The sequence below is a fragment of the Alligator sinensis genome, unplaced genomic scaffold (genome assembly GCF_000455745.1).
Source record: "Alligator sinensis unplaced genomic scaffold, ASM45574v1 scaffold873_2, whole genome shotgun sequence".
Classification (NCBI taxonomy): domain Eukaryota; kingdom Metazoa; phylum Chordata; order Crocodylia; family Alligatoridae; genus Alligator; species Alligator sinensis.
This window is the reverse complement of record NW_005843033.1, coordinates 389,242-407,357: the sequence shown is the minus strand read 5'-3', so window position 1 is coordinate 407,357 and position 18,116 is coordinate 389,242.

Below are 18,116 nucleotides of genomic sequence, written 5' to 3'. Positions count from 1 at the left end.
TATTTGATTCAGATTTGGATTCGGGTTCGGCCTGAATTGGGGGACAATGATTTGATTAGTTAATTCAGATCACTGTGCCAATTCAATTTGTCCAAATCTGAATCTGAAGATTCAATGCTGATTTGAAGAATCAGTGATTCAGCCATAGACACAGCTTTAAAAGTTTTTTCTACATATCTTAAAGTACCAGGCACAGCTTGTGAACTCTGAGATGGTGGGGTGGATGAAGCGTCCCACAGGAGCATGAGGGGGGGCCCCCACCTGCTCGGCAGTGGACCCAGAAGTGGACCAGAAGTACCAGATTGAGGATTCCAATTCGATTCAGAGAGATTAAAGGGTCTCCTGATTCAATTTGGATTTGGAGATTTGGCCACCGAATTGGGTGGCCACCCAATTGGCCACCGAATCTCTGCCAAATAGAATCAGCAACTGAAGTTTTGCACAGCCCTACTAACTATGATGCGGGTCCACATGTGATCAGCAGCTATATCACTGTAGCAATGTACTCCCTCATTTTAGCATACCGCTATGGTGACATAGCGGCAAAATCTAACTGTGCCATGCACAGAGTGCAATATGGGTAGTTACTGTTCCATGCTTTAGTACTTCCAAAAGGAAGTACTAAAGCATGGCGCCATAGCAATGTTGCCCTATGGTAATGGACCACAGAGAAAAAATAAAAATATAACCAAAAGCAAATACAATTGATGTAGCAGCTAACAGAGTCCCCAAAATGACTGTGAAATGAAAAGTTACGGAAAAATAGCATTCTATTTCATTACACAGATTTCTGTTCTAAGACAAAATGTCAACTATAGTTTATCATAGAAATGTAGTGCTCTCAGCAATTTAACATGACACAGGAATGCAAAGAACTTACTTATTAGAAAGAATTCCTTGATTCCAAAACATGTTCAGGTGACAGAAGGATTGATGTCACTATCTGAAGCCAGCTGCTCTTCAGCTAGTTGCCCTGCAGATTTCTGTACCATGCTCCTCACTCCTGAGCTAAAATACTCCATGCTTTACCTCAGTTGCTCTAGTCCAGATCCATAAAATGAGTTAAATGTTATCTGTTATTCTGAAAGGTAACATGGGTTTAATAGACTTGAACATCCAAAAAGGATTATAAGAAGTTATAAGAAGACAATCACCAACCCAAAGCAATTTTTTTTTTTAACTGACAGTCTGCAAACTTTTTATCAAAAACCACTTGTGTTGACATATGTTTTTACTGACATATGCTTTACATAATGTAAATGTATGGACAAGGGTCAGATTCAAATTTAGGGATATAATACCAGCAGTGTTACATGGAGATGGGAAATAGCAGCAACAGAAACAGCAGCAGCAGCAGCAGCAACACATGGGTGGAGTTGGGTGGGAGGAAGCTACAGAGACTCCTGGTAAGCCACAAAGCCCTGAAAAGAGATCCCTTCCAGGTGCTGTGCTCCTACTCATATATTAGGTGGTGTTGCTCTGCTCTGTCATTCAATAATGCCTCCAGTCTCAATCAATATGATGACGGAGCTTCAATCAAGCTCTGGTTGCTTAGGTTTTTTTAAGGAAACTCCTTCCCCTGCTTTAAAAAAAAAATGGATTTTATGAACAGGCATTTTAACTTGTTTTTATTTTCTGTCTGTAAATTTACAGAGAATTGGTAACCCTGATTTCAGAAACCAAATCTGTGTTTTCATTCTCCACACAGTATAAGTTCTGTCCCTTTCTTGGGCTTTTTTCTTTCTTTATCTTATCTTATCTGTAAGTAATAAGACAATTTAGCTGAGCTGTGAAAATCTCTTAAGAACCTCTTATACATATGTGGATTTGAGATGTTTCATAACTCACATGACATACTTCGACAGTACCTTCTTTCAACATTCTACCAAAAAAACAAGCAAAAAACTCTTTGTCAGTTTTTTAAAGTGTTCTGTTCTGAAATATTGCAAGTACAAACAGAAAGTAAAACTTTTATAACAATCATTCTGATACTTCTAAAAAGATAATAGCAATTGTATAAGATAGATAAATTAGTAAAGAACAGAATTTTGGTCGGGATTCATAAACTATGGAAAATATTCATACTTAGGGCAAAATTCTTACCTCAGAGTAAATAGTTAGTTACCTTGAATCAATAGGATCTTTTTACACATTTTGGTTCCTAATGACACCTTTTTCAAAATGGAGAATGCAGCATACATAATAAGTTAAATTAATACTTCTGAAAAAGAGTATAAATAAAATGTTTCTTAGTTCAAACCAAGCCAGTGCTGTCATTCACAATGTCTTCAGAATTTTTGTATTTCTTTTTTAATCTGCTGTATTTATTAGCATTGGCAGCAATACCAATGAATACACTAGGGCAGTGGTTTTCAACCTGTGTCCATGGACCCCTGGGGATCTACAGGCTACATCCAAGGGGTCCACAAATGACGATTATGATCAAGAGTATATGAATACCCACATTTACAATTCAAAGGAGTCTGCATCTCTATTCAAAAAAGGGGTCCACAAATGAAAAAAATGGGGTCCACAAATGAAAAAGGTTGAAAGCCATTGACCCAGGGGAAGGCCTGGCTTGCTGCTCTTGCCAGGCAGAGTGAGTGCCGCAGCCCCAGAGTGCCTAGGAGCCACGGTGCCTCCCACAGCCACCTGGACCAGCTTGGTGCTTGAGCTCTGAGAGGCCTAATCATTTTTTTTCCACCAGAGCCTGCTGTACTGTCCCCACCTGGGCTGTTGGCTTGCCAGGTGCCACCTGAGCTCCAAAAAGGATCAGGTTCCTTGGAGTTTATGTGGTGCCCAGTGGACCAGCAGCCTGGCCAGGGGTGGCACAGTGGAGGAGAGGCAAGCTCTAGAGGGGCAGGCCCCAATCTTTTTTTTTTTCTAGATCTCTTTCCCTCCCCTCCATGCTGCTGCCTGTGGGAGCAGCGGGGCCAGTCTGGGCAAGTGCGGGAGACTCTGCAGCCACCAGGTGGTCTGGAGCTGTGCTCTGCCTGACATGCCCAGGGGGTGAAGTACCATTTCTGGCCCCACTTCATTCCAGCATCCCTACTGACCCACTGCATCTAGATATGCTGAAAGATTTCAACTTGAGCTGAATAACTGTGGGAAGTGCTCTTCCATCTTAATGGAACAGCAACAAATTTAGGCAGATTACATATACTCCTGCTCTGGAGTGGTGTAATTTTAAACAAAAAAAGGCTTAAAGCACTCATTATAGAAGGTGTTAATATGCAGCCAATCCAGGGGTTAAGCGCTCCAGAAGCCACCTAAAATTACTGTGTAACCAGGCCCTATATTTCATACCACTATGAGTGCTCACTATGCAATCCCACATTTTCAAGCAGCTGCCTACCCTTCACCTACTTTTTTTCAGATGCATCCTTCTTTTTCCCTTGTTGCAATAGGAGGCCAGCCATCAACTCAATATAATGGTCCAAGATGCTCACATACATACTGCTCCTTCTAAAGCATACCTCAAAGGAGCTCATATCTCAAGGACATTATCTCACTCTTACCTGAATTCAGTAGATAAAAATAGAAGGAGAAAAGGAGGCACTAACAGGTAAATAGCCAAAGTGATGTACTGTTCTTGTTTCTCCTATTTCAATTTCCTCCCAATTCAAACAAAATGTCAAAAAATTCTAGTCACTATTGGGGTTTTTTTAGCAATTCTTTTGCATCTGTACTACAATACTTCCTCTCTGTAGTTATGAAATGTAAGAGAATGGACCTTTCACCCCTATCCCTGGATGCTGCAGAAGAAGAAAGGAAGAAAAAAGGCTTCTGTTAGTGTGCTTATCCAGATCCTGCCAATCAGGCAAGCCCAAAACATCAAAGCTTTTTGCCCACTCTGGAAACTGTTTACTGCTTAGAGGCATTTGACCTGAAGTGAGGTTAGGTTTCAGTCAGTTTGTTGAATGGTATCTGGAGAGCCCAGACAGTGTAAGCTGAGCAACCAAATGTGAGTGAACAAGCCAATGCAGAGGAGTGGAGAGTATCCTGAAAACAAGTCTAGTGCAAAGTCAAGCACGTACTTCAGCCTGGTAGAAATGATTTTCAAAATAGGACTAGTCAACCAAGATATAAATTATAAGATAGACTAATCTACAGATACTGAGGAGGGAAATCAAAGGGATTTTTTGAGTTCTTTATTTAAAGAAAAAAAATATTTTTAGAGTGATACAGCATATTACTTCTTACTGTCCTTGCAAGTAAAGATTTTCCCAAAACATACAGTGACTTCAAAAAACAAAATAGAAAAATGTTCCGCATGAGGGAAGGATGGGGGAAGGCACAATTATAAACAATTTAATTGGTAAAAGGCCCATTCCAAAGAACAGAAAAGGACATAAGAGATAAAACATTTAAAAGCTCTAAGTAATGCAGGAGCCTAAAACTCATTTTCAGAAGTGATTTAGATGCTTAGAAACCTTTGTTCCATTGATATCTAATACCTAAATCACCCTTGAAAATGAGATTTAGAAGCTTTTGAAAATTCTATCCTAGTACAAGAGAACAGGGTTGTTTTTTTTTTGCAGAGGGGCGGGGGTCCATCTCTCTCAGAATAATCAATAACATTCAATACTAAATATAGTAATCTGTCTCAGGAATTTCACACCTAATATATGCCATGGTAACTGACCTATATATGTCAAGAAATGTATTTAATATAGAAAGCTGAATGGCCTCAGCTTGAGATGTAGCAACAAATAGCACATAATGGAGATGGAAAGAGAGAGCATGTGGATGTGTGCGAGAGAGAGACATAGAGCAAGGAACTGAGTTAAGAGGGGATGCAAGATTCTAACTCAGCCCCCATACTTCATTATGTATTTTTTGCAATTTCTAACACATAAGAGGAGCCAATTTGCTACTGTGAGCATATTTTACATTTTTCAAAACAGTAATGCATCAACCACAACAAATCAAAACCAGCAGTAGACCTCTAGAAAAATCCCAGAAAACTCCATGCTTTCCATCTGAGCAGCAGAATTTTCCCCATCAAAATAATCAACCCAGTAATGTCCCAGTCAAGAAAGGCACCATTCCTAATGAATATTCTCAAAGCCAAATTATGTAAGGATGGTAAAGGCACAGAGGAAAGTACCATTCCATTAAAGTGTTCATACTGCTATTCCTTTCAGTACTCTCTTTAAGATGAATTATATAATACAGATCTATCATTCAGCAAGTACTCTTAAAATAGTATCCCAAGTACAGCTGCACAGTAATTGAATATACATGGTGCAAACTATGCATATTTAGAGCATTATGTTAGTATTCCTACAAAGCAGAACAGTAGCGTAACTGCAATCTCTTTTTCATGGGAAATCTCTTATTTCAGACATGGCATCCCATGTCTGAAAAATCAGCAAGAAAGGGGGAAAAACAAGGGGTAGGATTTTATAAATTCAGCTTCTTTTCCTCAGCCTCCATCCCATTACTAATATTCATCTATGTTTTAAAAACCTCAAAAGCTCTACAGCTTTAAAGGTACTGTTTCACTTACTTCCTTGGATAAGCCCTTACAAGCACAATGAGTAAACATTTCACCAAGATTTTCAACAGTAAGCGCCAACGTAATAGCATCTCCCTTGCTTTATAGCAGCAGTAGTAGTAGTAGTAGTTTATTTACAGCTTTTGTAATAGAATCTCCCTTGCTTTATAGCAGTAGTAGTAGTTTATTTATACCTTTTGCTAAAACAATACAGTAACATGTACAGAAAATATATATATAATATACTAATAAAAGTACATAATGTTTGATTATAAGTAAAATCATAAATAAGATTACACTTTCTACTAATTTAAAGAAAATTAAAATAGTACATAATATGTGATTATACAAAAAAGAGCTGGAATGAACCAATATAAAATATTAGAATAAAATAATGAATATAGGGAAATTGTATTTGATCTTGGCCCTTACTCTTTACACAAGTAACTGAAAGATATCCAAGGCACGTAAGATAGGTTGTAAGTTATTTGAAAGGAGTGAAATTGTTGGATTTTTCTCATTAACCCATTATTTAAACTGTTCTACTAATGGAGCAATCCCTTTTCCTCTCATTTCTTTCAAGAGTGAGTAAGATCACAAATAGTGATTTAAATAGTCTATCTCAGTGGTGCTCAACCTTTATGCCTGGTGGGCTAGATGGGCGGTTACCAGTCCGTCCACAGGCTGGATCTGGCCAGTGATCCCAGATAAAGTGTGTGTGGGTGGAGGAGCAGGGGACAACCCTGCCCTGATCTAGCTATGTGAGGGAAGAAGGTAAGGCCTGACCCTGGGTCAGGGGGGAAGTAACCATGTCCCAGCCCCAATCTAGCAGTGTGGGGGCAGGGAAGGGGGTATGGCTCAGCTTGGACCTGCCTCATGTGGGTTTGGGGCCTGGAAGCCAAGGAGGGTAGCAAAATTTATTGCCACTGCTATCCTTTGCCAAATTTCCCAAACAAGCCCCACAAGCTGGATGCCATGGCATTGTGGGCCAGTTTTGGCCCATTGACCCAAGGTTGAGCACCCTTGGTCTATCTCATTCTTCTGACAAGAAAATATCCTGCTTGTATATGGGGTCTGATGCCACCTGCCCGTAACGACTCCACATCTCATTTATGTGAAATGCGGTCTAGTAATGGCCTCTTGTTGTTTACAGTTTGGTACTTCAGATAGGTAGTTTTCTAGGCCAAAAGAGTGCTTTATTAATCTCAAAAAAAAAAAAAGAAAAAAAGAAGTTCAAGATGACCTCACTGCTTGTCTGCATGCTGTATATATCAATATGCATGTTGGCATCTTTAATTCTTAAATTTATATCTTATTTTAAATTGTAAAGTTATATCTTATCTTTATTTTTACCTGTATCTACTAGTTCCTCAATCAACCTCAGTTGATACTGTTTCTTCTTCTTATCTATTAGCTTTTTTATAGTTTATTGATGTGTTGGAAACAAATACCTTCATTTTTAGACTTATATTTCTTCAGCACTTCTATTAAAGGTTCTTTGGCTTTATATAGTCTTCATCAAACCAGGGTTTGTCCCACTGATGTCTATTCCCTGCAAAGATGCACTCTTTTATGGGAATATTTTTGAGCTGTTGAACATCTGCTTTGTATTGAGTAATTGCTTCCTGGGGTTCTTTTTATTTGAGAATGCCAGATAAGTGGCCTGAGACAGTATCTTTAAATACAGTAGTAACACATTTCTCTCTTATCTTATTATTATCCCATTTGATTCTTTTCTTATTAATTACTTCTAATCTAGGGACTAGTTCTATAGTTTATGGGGAAGTTCTATAGTTTGTGGGGAAGACCCTTCATAAAATTTTAATGGTCTTCTTAGAGAGAAGTGGCCATTCTCCACACATGGTAGAATTTCAAATGATTTATGCTTAAAACACATATGTCATTCTACTAATATATACAGTCTTGCAATGCCCCAGGTATATCCTTTCCACTCCATATACATCTCATTCTAAAATTCTCTTCTGCAATAAAATTTCAAGGAGCATCGCCCTCCTTCATTTAATGCCTTATCACGTAAAATTACTGGGAGGATTCCACATATTTTTTTTGATCTACCTTCATTATCCTGGATATTGGTGCTTCGGATTCTAGCATTGAAATCACCTGCTACTATTATTTCTAGCTCTGGAAAATCATTTTGGATCATCTCCAGAGCATTAAATAGCAATTCTCATTTCAGAATGCTGTTGATTCTGGATATATACAGTGGAAAATACACATTAATAAGAATCAAGGGAGCTGTACCATAGAATTGAACGTGCACTGCTAATAGATAGCTACATTTATTGACATGAGACTAACCAAGCCTCCCTGAAACTGCCCTTTAGATCCATTCTTCCAGTTATTTCTGTAGAATGAAACAACCCATGAATGGGCACCAACTTCCCATACCATGTCTCTTGTAAAATCACAGTATTAAAAACAATAATGAGATTTCTCCACAATGGGACAGGTAATTTATTTGTCACATTCCAAGCCAAGAGACCAAGCTTACCTAGAGATGAAACAATTTGCTTCTTTTTAGTATCTAGTCAATCTCTTGAGTCTAGAGATACAAGATTCAAGAAGCATCCCCCTCTTTCATTTGATGCCTTATCACATAAAATTACTGTGAGAATTCCACATATTTCATTTAATGCATCTTCATTACCATTGGTGCTACAAATTCTAGCATTGAAATTGCCTGCTATTATTATTTCTCCAGAGCATTATGTATCAATTCCCATTTCAAAACTCTGTCACTTCTTGATGTACACAGTGGGAAATAATTGGTAATCATTGGTAGGAACTGTGCGGGCTGGGAACGATCCGAGGCCCTTTTGTGCACCGCGGGCTGTGGCCAGCAGCCCGGACATGCCGGGTCGGGGAAGGCAGGCGGCGCGCTAGAATTAGGCACAGATGCTTAATGGTTGTTTAAGATTGTTTACTTACACCGAAGATGGTCGTGGTGTAGGCTGGAACGTTTCCAGGAATACTTCGCTTAAATCCTAGTTTTAGGACTCGGACAGAACTCTGAATTCACTCACACGAAGTTGTCGAGGCTCCGTGGAACTTTTACGTGCAGGGAAGGGTACGTCGAGGGATCGTTCGGCGATGGGGAGAAGAATCGATAGGTGATCAGTCTAACGATCAGCTTAGCCGCAGGTCAAATCTCCTTAGAGGCACTCTGCAGTGTGCTCAAAGTTCTCCGACTTGCTGGAAACCACTCAAGCCTCTTATACGGCTAGCAAGCCAATCTCTAGCCGCCACGTAGGAATAATTTAGAACTGACCAATAGTGGGGCACGGATTTAAATACAAATGGCGGGAACTCCTTGCAACGTGCATTTCTGTGCTGCAACGAAGAAATTCACCCTGCAAAGAAAGCTACAAACGGCGGGAAAAATAATTTAGCAGTGCCGAAGCGCACACAAACAAAAAAATCACACCCTTGGGTTGTGACAGGAACTATCTATCATATGCCTTACTTTGAATAGGTAGAGTGTCTTTCTTAATTTCCATTCCATTAAGAGAACAATTGACTCTCCAATTTATCACCAGATGCTGAACATATAAACTCCTAAAACCAACTCTCACTATCCAGATTATTGTTTTTATTAGACATACACTTTAAAGATTCTTTGTTTATCAATTTTCGAGCAATTGTATTTAGTAGAATATCATGTGCTTCTAGATGATTTAAAATGACAGATTGATATCTTCACTGGTATTAATTGGTTAGACTATATCTTTCTTCATTTACTTTTATCATTCAGGTCTTGTCTCCTGGGATAGAACCAGGAAGAAAATTAAAACTCTCACTCAAATTAGAATCAAATAGTAAAAGAAAGTTGTGGATTTTTTCCACAGTAATTTTAGATGGTGATATGGTACAAAATAAGTTCTCTCCTTCATTGATCATTTCTTCAAATGTCTCAAATGGTCTCAATTGTATCATTGAGCTGTTACTGGGGATGTTAGTGGTTGAAAGGAAGAGATTCTTATTAGGCCTTTCCTAACTATACATTTTGTAGTTTTCAGCTGTGTAGATATTGCTGACAGAAAGGGTGCAGAGGCAAGAGGTGCTTCCATTATGTGTGGTTTAACAGATTAGGGCCACCCACAAGGGCTTAAGTGCTGGTGGCCCCACTTCCCATGTGGAGCCACTGCATCAGTTTCAGTGAGAGCAGAGACCCCTGGGAAAGCTGCTTCCCTGGGCCACTTTGGTCTCCAGGAAACTGATGTGGTGGCTCCACACTGAATGTGGGACCACTGTGGCTCAGCCATACCAGACAGCCCTAGAGAAGCTGCTAATAAAGCTGTTTCCCCAGGGCTTTATGGGCTCACTGAAACTGATTTGGTGGCTCCATGCTGAGAGCTCTTAGACCCCAGAGACCAAAAGCCTGGAGACCAAATAGCTTCCCTGGGGCTCTCTGATCTCAGCAAGCTGCATCCACTCTGCCCAGAGAGTGGACCAGCAGAGATTCGGTTCTCTGGTCTCATCTCAGTTTCAGCAAGACCAGAGAGACCCAGAAAAGTTTCTTCTGAGCTACAAGCCTTCCGTTTTTCCTTCCACCTGGCTACTCTCTCCATGCCCCTGCTCACCAGGCCCTTTAGTGGCAAATCAGTCATGCAGGTATGAAATGACCTGAAGCCTTCACCTGTGACTGCTTTAAAACCATCCTATCTTTATGACACCACAACATACCACAGATTCCTAGCATTATGAAGGTAACTTGGGACAAAATCCATAGTCTCTGGCTCCTGCCTCCAGTTCCATGGCCTTCAGCTCACCTGCTTTATAGACTTTCCAGTATAATTCAAGACAGGCAAAAGGCAGGATATGGTGATATCTTATGTTGTCTTTACATGTGCTCTGGGAACGTGTGGAGGGGAGGGAATTCTTTAATTAGAGCACCTCTGAAAGCCTCTCTAATCAAAGTGCCCACAGTGTCTCATGTATTTGCATCCCCGTGCTTCAAAATCGTTGTAGGGCACTGTAATTAAAGCTCATTCAATGCGCTTTAAAAAACCCCTGCCACCATTCTGAAGTGTGGGGACACTGATATATGAGATGTGGAGGCTGCTGGAGCATGCTACTTAACACACTCCAGCAGACTTGATTAATCAATGACCCCTGTACTCCAATAGAGATAGTATTCTCCCTGTAATTTAAGATAATGTTATTGTCATAAATATTACAGCACGCACAAACTACAATGATAGTCTTCATCATATGATTACCAACGCAAGTGATATTCAGAACAACAGAAAGTGTTCAAAGCTACACCTGATAACTGGATCGATTCAGAGGTAACTTCACTTTCTGAACTGTATCAAAGCTCATTATTTACTTGTTGGATCTTTAAATGTATCCCTGAGAGAATGAAATACTTGCACATTTGCTTATGTAATTGCTAAAAATTGTACCCTGTGTTAAATACAACTATGTATTATATATAGGATAATATATGGACTTACACATGAAACAAATTCCAAGGAGGATCTAGTCCCAAGGACTGGGAAAACTCTCAAGCCATAACAAGAAAAGAAATAGTCTCAGCAATCTATCATACCCCAGTCATTTCAGCAGAAACCTGACAATTCCTTTCTGGGCACTCTGTCCTTCTAGGCTCTCTGCTTCCTACATCTCTCATCCTCTTCATGTTCCCTTTTACATTTTTTCCATGGCCATGCTACCTTTCTTTGTCTTTTTGGTTGCTCTATAATTGCTTTACAAACTTCCATTAAAAATTCTTTAAAATATATCTGTCGACAAGAATAAAAAATGCATCAAAATCCTGTACCCCAATCTGTGGAAAAAATGTGAAACTAACTTGGTGTCTGTAAATCTTCACTTAGTTTGGATATTTAAGTCACTTCCCTTCCCTTTTATCTGTCTTGCATATTCAGATTATAAATTCCTCAAGTAGAGACCACACCAAAACATGTGCTTAGTACAAATGGGGCCCTATTGTCACTTGGCTGCTAGACACTATCATCATAGAGCTAAATAATTAACAACAATAATTTAGAGCATTACCTAGAGCTGAATTTATCTATGTGAGGAAGGATTATTTTACTAAAAATGATTATGAAGCCTAAAACAAATACCTCATAAATATACTGCATGTTGATGTATATGAATCTTTACTAAAAGAGATAGGCAGACTCTTGGCAGGAAATCTTTTTGGGATGAAAGGGGAATAAAGTTATTATTCTGTGAGATTCAAAATTTATTATGCTTATATGAATTAGTTTCAAACTTTCTATTTTATTATATGACTTTCATTATCCACCATGCTATGCTATAGCTGCTACTGTAGAAAGCTGTATCTGCAAAATTAAATACTTATGCATCTTTGTGATTCCTCTCCAACTATAGTCAGAGTGAAGCAGACTAATCTAATCATTTTGAGTCACCTTTGGTTGAGCAGCGCTTACTGTAACTCGGAGAGGATGCATGGATGCCATGTCTTCCCTCAAAGTCACCAGCCTGGTTTTCACCATAAATTACCCAACCTATATGCTGGTCTGCATATTAGTGTTTTAGTGATGATGTAGCTGTAATGGTCCAGGAATTATGAGGCAAGGATTTTTGGATGTGATGTCTTTTATTGAACAAACTATATAGTTGGGAGACATCTTAGATTGCTTTTGGACAAAAGGTACCATTCCTCAGGTCAGGTAAAGAAGCAGACACAGCCTGAGCTAAGTAGCAGAGAGAATAATGGCCTGTGTGTAACTCCCTACGTAAATAAAAACAGTATGCTTCAATAAATGGAGGAGTTCTGTCACATAGGAGCAAAGAGACCTTATCAGGAGTAGCAAAACCAAGTGCGGTAGAAAGGATAACCTGATTAGCACAGCAAGGCCATTCAAAAGGAAAGAGGGTCGTTTTTACTTGTGGGGAGCAGAGAAGTTATGGATTTTTGTCCCCAGGTGAAACTATTACATCCTACACTTGAGAAATATCAGATTTTGTAAGAAATATGTGCCTCTAACTCCCTCCCTCCTCCACAGCACCTGGCTTTCAATTAACACTCAACCTCACTAACTCATCATGAGAAGCAAATTTCCTGCCGATCATGAGATACCAGATGGAATAGTACCTTACCTTAATACAATAAATACCAACACATCTGTCAACCTGTCAACACATCTCCATGTGGCAGGCTTGCCGGTAGCAGCTTGTCTTGCCAGCTTGAGCTGGAAGGCTCAGGGCAATTGGTGGGGGCATTTCCCTTCCCCACCAATCAGGAAAAGGAAGGAAAGAGGCTTGACCTGCGGCAACCTAGGGGTGAGGTGAAGAGGAGGACCCGATGGGGGAACTAACCCCTCAGGCTTTCCTATTGGTTTGCTCCCAATCTGTAGGCAGAGCCTTCTGAAGGAATAAAAAGGCAGCATGAGCCCAGCCCATGGGCAGCTTCAATGTGGGATGACAAAGAGGGCTGATGAAGAGCTAGTGTAGCTGACCAGCGGGGTGGAGCAGTTGCCCCAGAAGATGTCTTTGCCAGATGGGAGCAGCATGCAGCTGCATCCCAGACCCGCTGCGGAGAGAGCCATGACATTGGTGCACAGGTCGGTGCACAGAGAGAGTCCAGGAGCGGATGGGACTGGCAGCTGCATGAGGCAGCATGAGTCCCCAGCCATGCATGAGGTAGGGGCGGAAGCCCTTGGTTCATGGACTGGTGCACAGATCAGTACACGGAGGATCCAGGAGCAGACAGGATCTCAGCAGCTGCATGAGGCAGCATGGGTCTCCAACCCTGCATAAGGCAGGAAGCAAGCCCCATACAGAGCATGGACCAGTGCACAGGGCTGGAGGCCCAGTGCACAGAATGGTGCATGGAGGGTTCGGGAGCTAATGAGACCACAGCAGCTGCACAAGGCAGTGCGGGTCTCCAGCCCTCTGTGAGGCAGGAGCCGAGCCCCATTCAGAGCATGGAGCAGTGCACAGGGCTGATAAAGCTGAAAGGAACTTGAGTGACTGCGTGAGGCAGGGCAGATTTCCAACCCTGCACGAGGCAGGAGTAGGTCCATAGATGCACAGAACAGCGCACAGGACAATAGAGCAAACAGGATGCCAAAGGCTGCCCTTGGCAGCTCAGGCTCCCACCCCCGCCTGCATGAGGTAGGTGCCCCTTCAGAGCACAGGATGGTGCATGGGGATGGTGCATGGTGCACGAGGCAGCATGGGCCTTCCCGCAGAGAGGGGATACCTTGTCCCTCCAACATACCCTGCTGGAGATGAGTCCAACCCCTTCAAGCCCGCGGGAATCATGAGTCATCCAGGAAGGGGATTCCCACAGGGGAAGCTGAGGGGAAGCCCTTGATGGGAAGGGACAATTAACTCTGGGGTATAACAAGGGATCCAGGATTCCTGTTTGTTAAGGGGGGTTCTCTGGTTAAGGGCCCCAGCAACTGAGTATCCCCAGCGAGGGTCAGGGTGTCCTGTTTGGTGACAGGGTCCCCTGCCTGGGTTGTCATTTCTTCCTTGGGCACAACTGCTGTGCCACTGTTGGGGTCTGTTTGTTTTTTCTGTGTTACTGGGATTTTGTTGTAGCCCTGTACCTTTATTATTGTATTAGAAGAGGGTTTTAAGCTGTCTTGTATTTGTATTTATTGTACTGATTTGATGCATAGGTGTCTTATTTGATGTAACCTTTGTGCGTGTGCGTATTCCTATCATTGTTAGGCATTTGTGTCATTGGTTTATAATTGTTATTATTGGGAACATATATGTTGTATTTGATGTAACCCTTTTGTGAATGTTTAATTATTGACCCATCACTGTCAGATATTTTTGTTATTGGTCCATCAGCTAACCTCTGTTTTATCATTGAGTGCCCTTTTCCCTCAGGCTGGGAGGGCTCTGAATGAGGGGCAAGGGCTGCAGTCTAATCTGAAGGCATCAGGGTGTATGCTTGAGTTCAGGTTTAATTAGGGATTTGCTTGGGTAAATGATTATCTGTAAAAAAAATACATATACATGTATAAGTTTGTGATTATAAGTTTAATATGATTTTATAATATTAAACCTGCATATAGTTACAAAACACTACATGTCCTGGCTCTGCTCTGTAGGAAAAGGAGTTGAGCTGCATATAGCTAAGCAGCTATGTCTCCCACAGCATACCTACACCTGCTGACATCCCTTCAATTGGAGAGGGCATACCTTTCTGTGTTACACCAAACCTGTCAACACATCTCCACTGCAACTAAAATCACAACCCCCCACCGTAAAACCAGCAGAAGCCACAGACCCTACAGCCATGTATCCTAGAAAGTAGCTTATATCATCCAGCACACCAAATGTCATCATGGAAACTATTTGGGTGAATCTAGACAAAACTGGGTTCCCGAATGATGAATGATCACAGGAAAATGGTACAGGACAGAAACTCATGTATACAGGTAAGCAAACACTTTTCACAGAAAAATCTTTTTGACCTCACAACCCTTATGCTCAAGAGAAAGTTACAAATCACTTTCAGAAATGGGGCTGGGATCAAAAATTCATAACTTTACTGGACACTAAAAACAGCATAATCAATACTAGTTGCTAAAATTTACAAAGCAAGGCATGGAATAAATACTGGATTCCCTACTCAGAGAAATTTCCCAGTGACAATTAAATTGGATTTAGGACTGCTTTTCAGTTCCAGATCTTATTGTACATGAGAAAATATTTGTAATATTGTCACATGGGGTTCACATTAGATCCTCATGGTATACCTATTTTTTAACTAGGTAAATATTAAACACATTGGTGTGGCACATGTAGAGAGAAAAACATTAAAACTTGCAGAGATATAGTTTGAAAGAAGTAGTTTAAATTTTAATAATGTACTTAATTCAGAACTTGAACCCAATTACTGCTTTCTGCGGTTTTGCACACTGGATGATTATTTTCTTGGGCTAATTGGCTATCTGTTCACTTCATGCTACATCCATGATTTCTGAAATTTACAGCATTCTGGGACAAATTTGTTTAAAATTGAGAGTAATTATGGAATTAGCTGTTACATAAAGAGGGCTCAGTAAGAGAAATGTATTTCATGTACTTCACTCTACATATTATCAATAATACAGTCTAAACACATTTTGATACCTTGTTCAATAATCTGGGAACTCATACTATTAACACAGGATCATAACAGCCTAGGGCTATGGAGGCAGAAATATTTTAACTGCTGTTGCCTGGGAAGCATAGCTTGAAGACAGTGAAGAGTCTACATCTTTGAATATGGGAAATGGATCTGTATAGCCATTACATTCTTCTGCACAGAATCCACTAGAATCCTACCTACTTTAGGAGAGTAGGATGTACTAGTTTTGACGTTGGCTAATAGGTGCAAAGATGGGAAGGACGATGCATTTATTTTTTATTTAAGTGTACAGAATTTTAGTTTTGGATAAAGCATTAACAATGGAAATATAGAAGGTGCCAAGAAAATAAACATGACTATAAGCTCCCCTCACCACATTGTTGACCACCAAATTAATATCTCCTAAAATTAGCAGAACAGATTTCCGCATAATAGTAGGGTGGTTCTTTCAAAGTAAATTTATACCCATCTGTTACCAGAGTTTAGTAAAAAGTGTGAAGTCTAACATGTTTGCATTTACAACCTGTGTTAAAATGATTTTTGATGGCAATACCAGTTAAAGGTGTTTGCAGAGTGAATGTGTCTTCTTATAAACATGCAACAGGTGGACATCTGCAAGCTACAACACTAGTGTTATGGACTGGCTTTTCATGAATTAGTGTAAGTGGTGCAGCAGAGTAAAGATCTCCTTCATAAATAAATATTTTAAACAACATCATGACAATTTTTAGGTGTGACAGGAGTGGGGAGCAGAAGAAAAGAATATATAAGTCCAATTATAATTCAGTGTTAGGCTCCTGGTTCAGTAGGTTAATTTTCCTTGTACTTACATACCTATTATAAATAGTAACATCTGTCTTGTAATTTTTTAAGTAGAGGTTGATTTATTGAATGGCAGCAGACTCCATTGGCTAGAATACCAAGTTGTATGTGATTATTCCCCTTTATTCAACACTGGTAAAGCCAAGTCTGGAATACTGTGTTCAGTTTTGGCCTCCCCACTACAGAAAAGATGTGGACAAATTGGAGAAAGTCTAGTGGGGGACGACAAAAATGGTGAGGGGGTTGAGGAACTTGACTTATGAGGAAAGATTGAGCTTATTCAGTCTAGAGAAGAGAAGGCTGAAAGGGGACTTAATAGCATTCAACTACCTGAGGGGGCATTTAAAAAAGGATGGAGCTAGAGTGTTCTCAGTGTTGGCAGATGATAGAACAAGGTGCAATGGTCTCAAGCTGCAGCAAGGGAAGTTTAGGTTAGATATTAGGAAGAATTTTCTCACTAGGAGGGTAATAAAACACTGGAACAGGTTACCCAGAGAGGTGGTGGAAGCTTCATCCTTGGAGGCTTTCAAAACACAGCTAGACAAAGCTTTGGCTGGGATGATGTAGTTTGGGATTAGGGATGTGCGAAATGGGCTGTATTCAATTCAGATTCAGCCAGAATCGGGGACAGTGATTAAATTCATTGTTTCAGATGACTGTCCCTGATTGGATTCAGCCAAATCCAAATCTGAAGATTCAATGCTGATTTGGAGAATCAGCAATTTAGCCATAGACACAGCTTTAAATGTTTTTTCCACGTACCTCAAGGTACCAGACATGACTTGTGAACACTGCAATACTGGGCTGGATGGAGTGTCCCACAGGAGTGAGGGGGGAGGGGGCCCGCATGCTTGGCAATGACCTCAGAAGTGGATCAGAAGTATGTCGGGTCCAATTCTGGGTCTGCTGGGGAGTGTACTGCTGCCCTGTGCCTCCTGGCTCAGCAATTGGCTATGGGGGTACCTTGGGTGCCCCCCAGACTCAGCAAGGACCATTTGCCAAGCCAGGGAGGTTTGGGGGGGCCCCAGCATGCTCCCCGGTGAACCCAGAAGTGGACCAGAAATCCTTCTGGTCCAATTTCAGGTCTGTTGCTGAGCACGCTGGGGAGTCCCCCACATTCCTGTGGGATGTTCCATCTGCTTCAGCATCACAACATTCACAAGCTGCCTGGTACCTTGAGCTATATAGAAAAACATTTTAAGCTGTGTCTATGTCCGAATCTCTGAATCTCTCCAAATTGATTTGGAGGGTCTGATTCAATTAAGAGAGATTAAAGGGTCTCCTGATTAAATTTGGATTCAGAGATTCAGCCACCAAATCAGGCCAAATCTCCACCAAATTGAATCAGAGACTGAAGATTCACATGGCTCTATCTGGGATGGTCCTGCTTTGGGCTTTCGACTGGATGGCCTACTGAGTAGGGCTGTGTGAAACTTCAGGTGCTGATTCGATTCAGGGGAGATTTGGCCTGATTTGGCGTCCAACTCTCCAAATCCAAAGTGAAGCAGGAGACCAATATAAAGGTCTGAATCAATTTGAAGCTCTCCAAATTGATTTAGAAAAGATTTGGAGAGCTTCGGAGATTTGAGCAGACCCTACTTGCTACCATAGGGAGCTAGACCCAGACTCTGTGCCAGTATGCAGGGGGTAGGGGCAGAGGGCTGGAGGAGGGAGGGGATCATG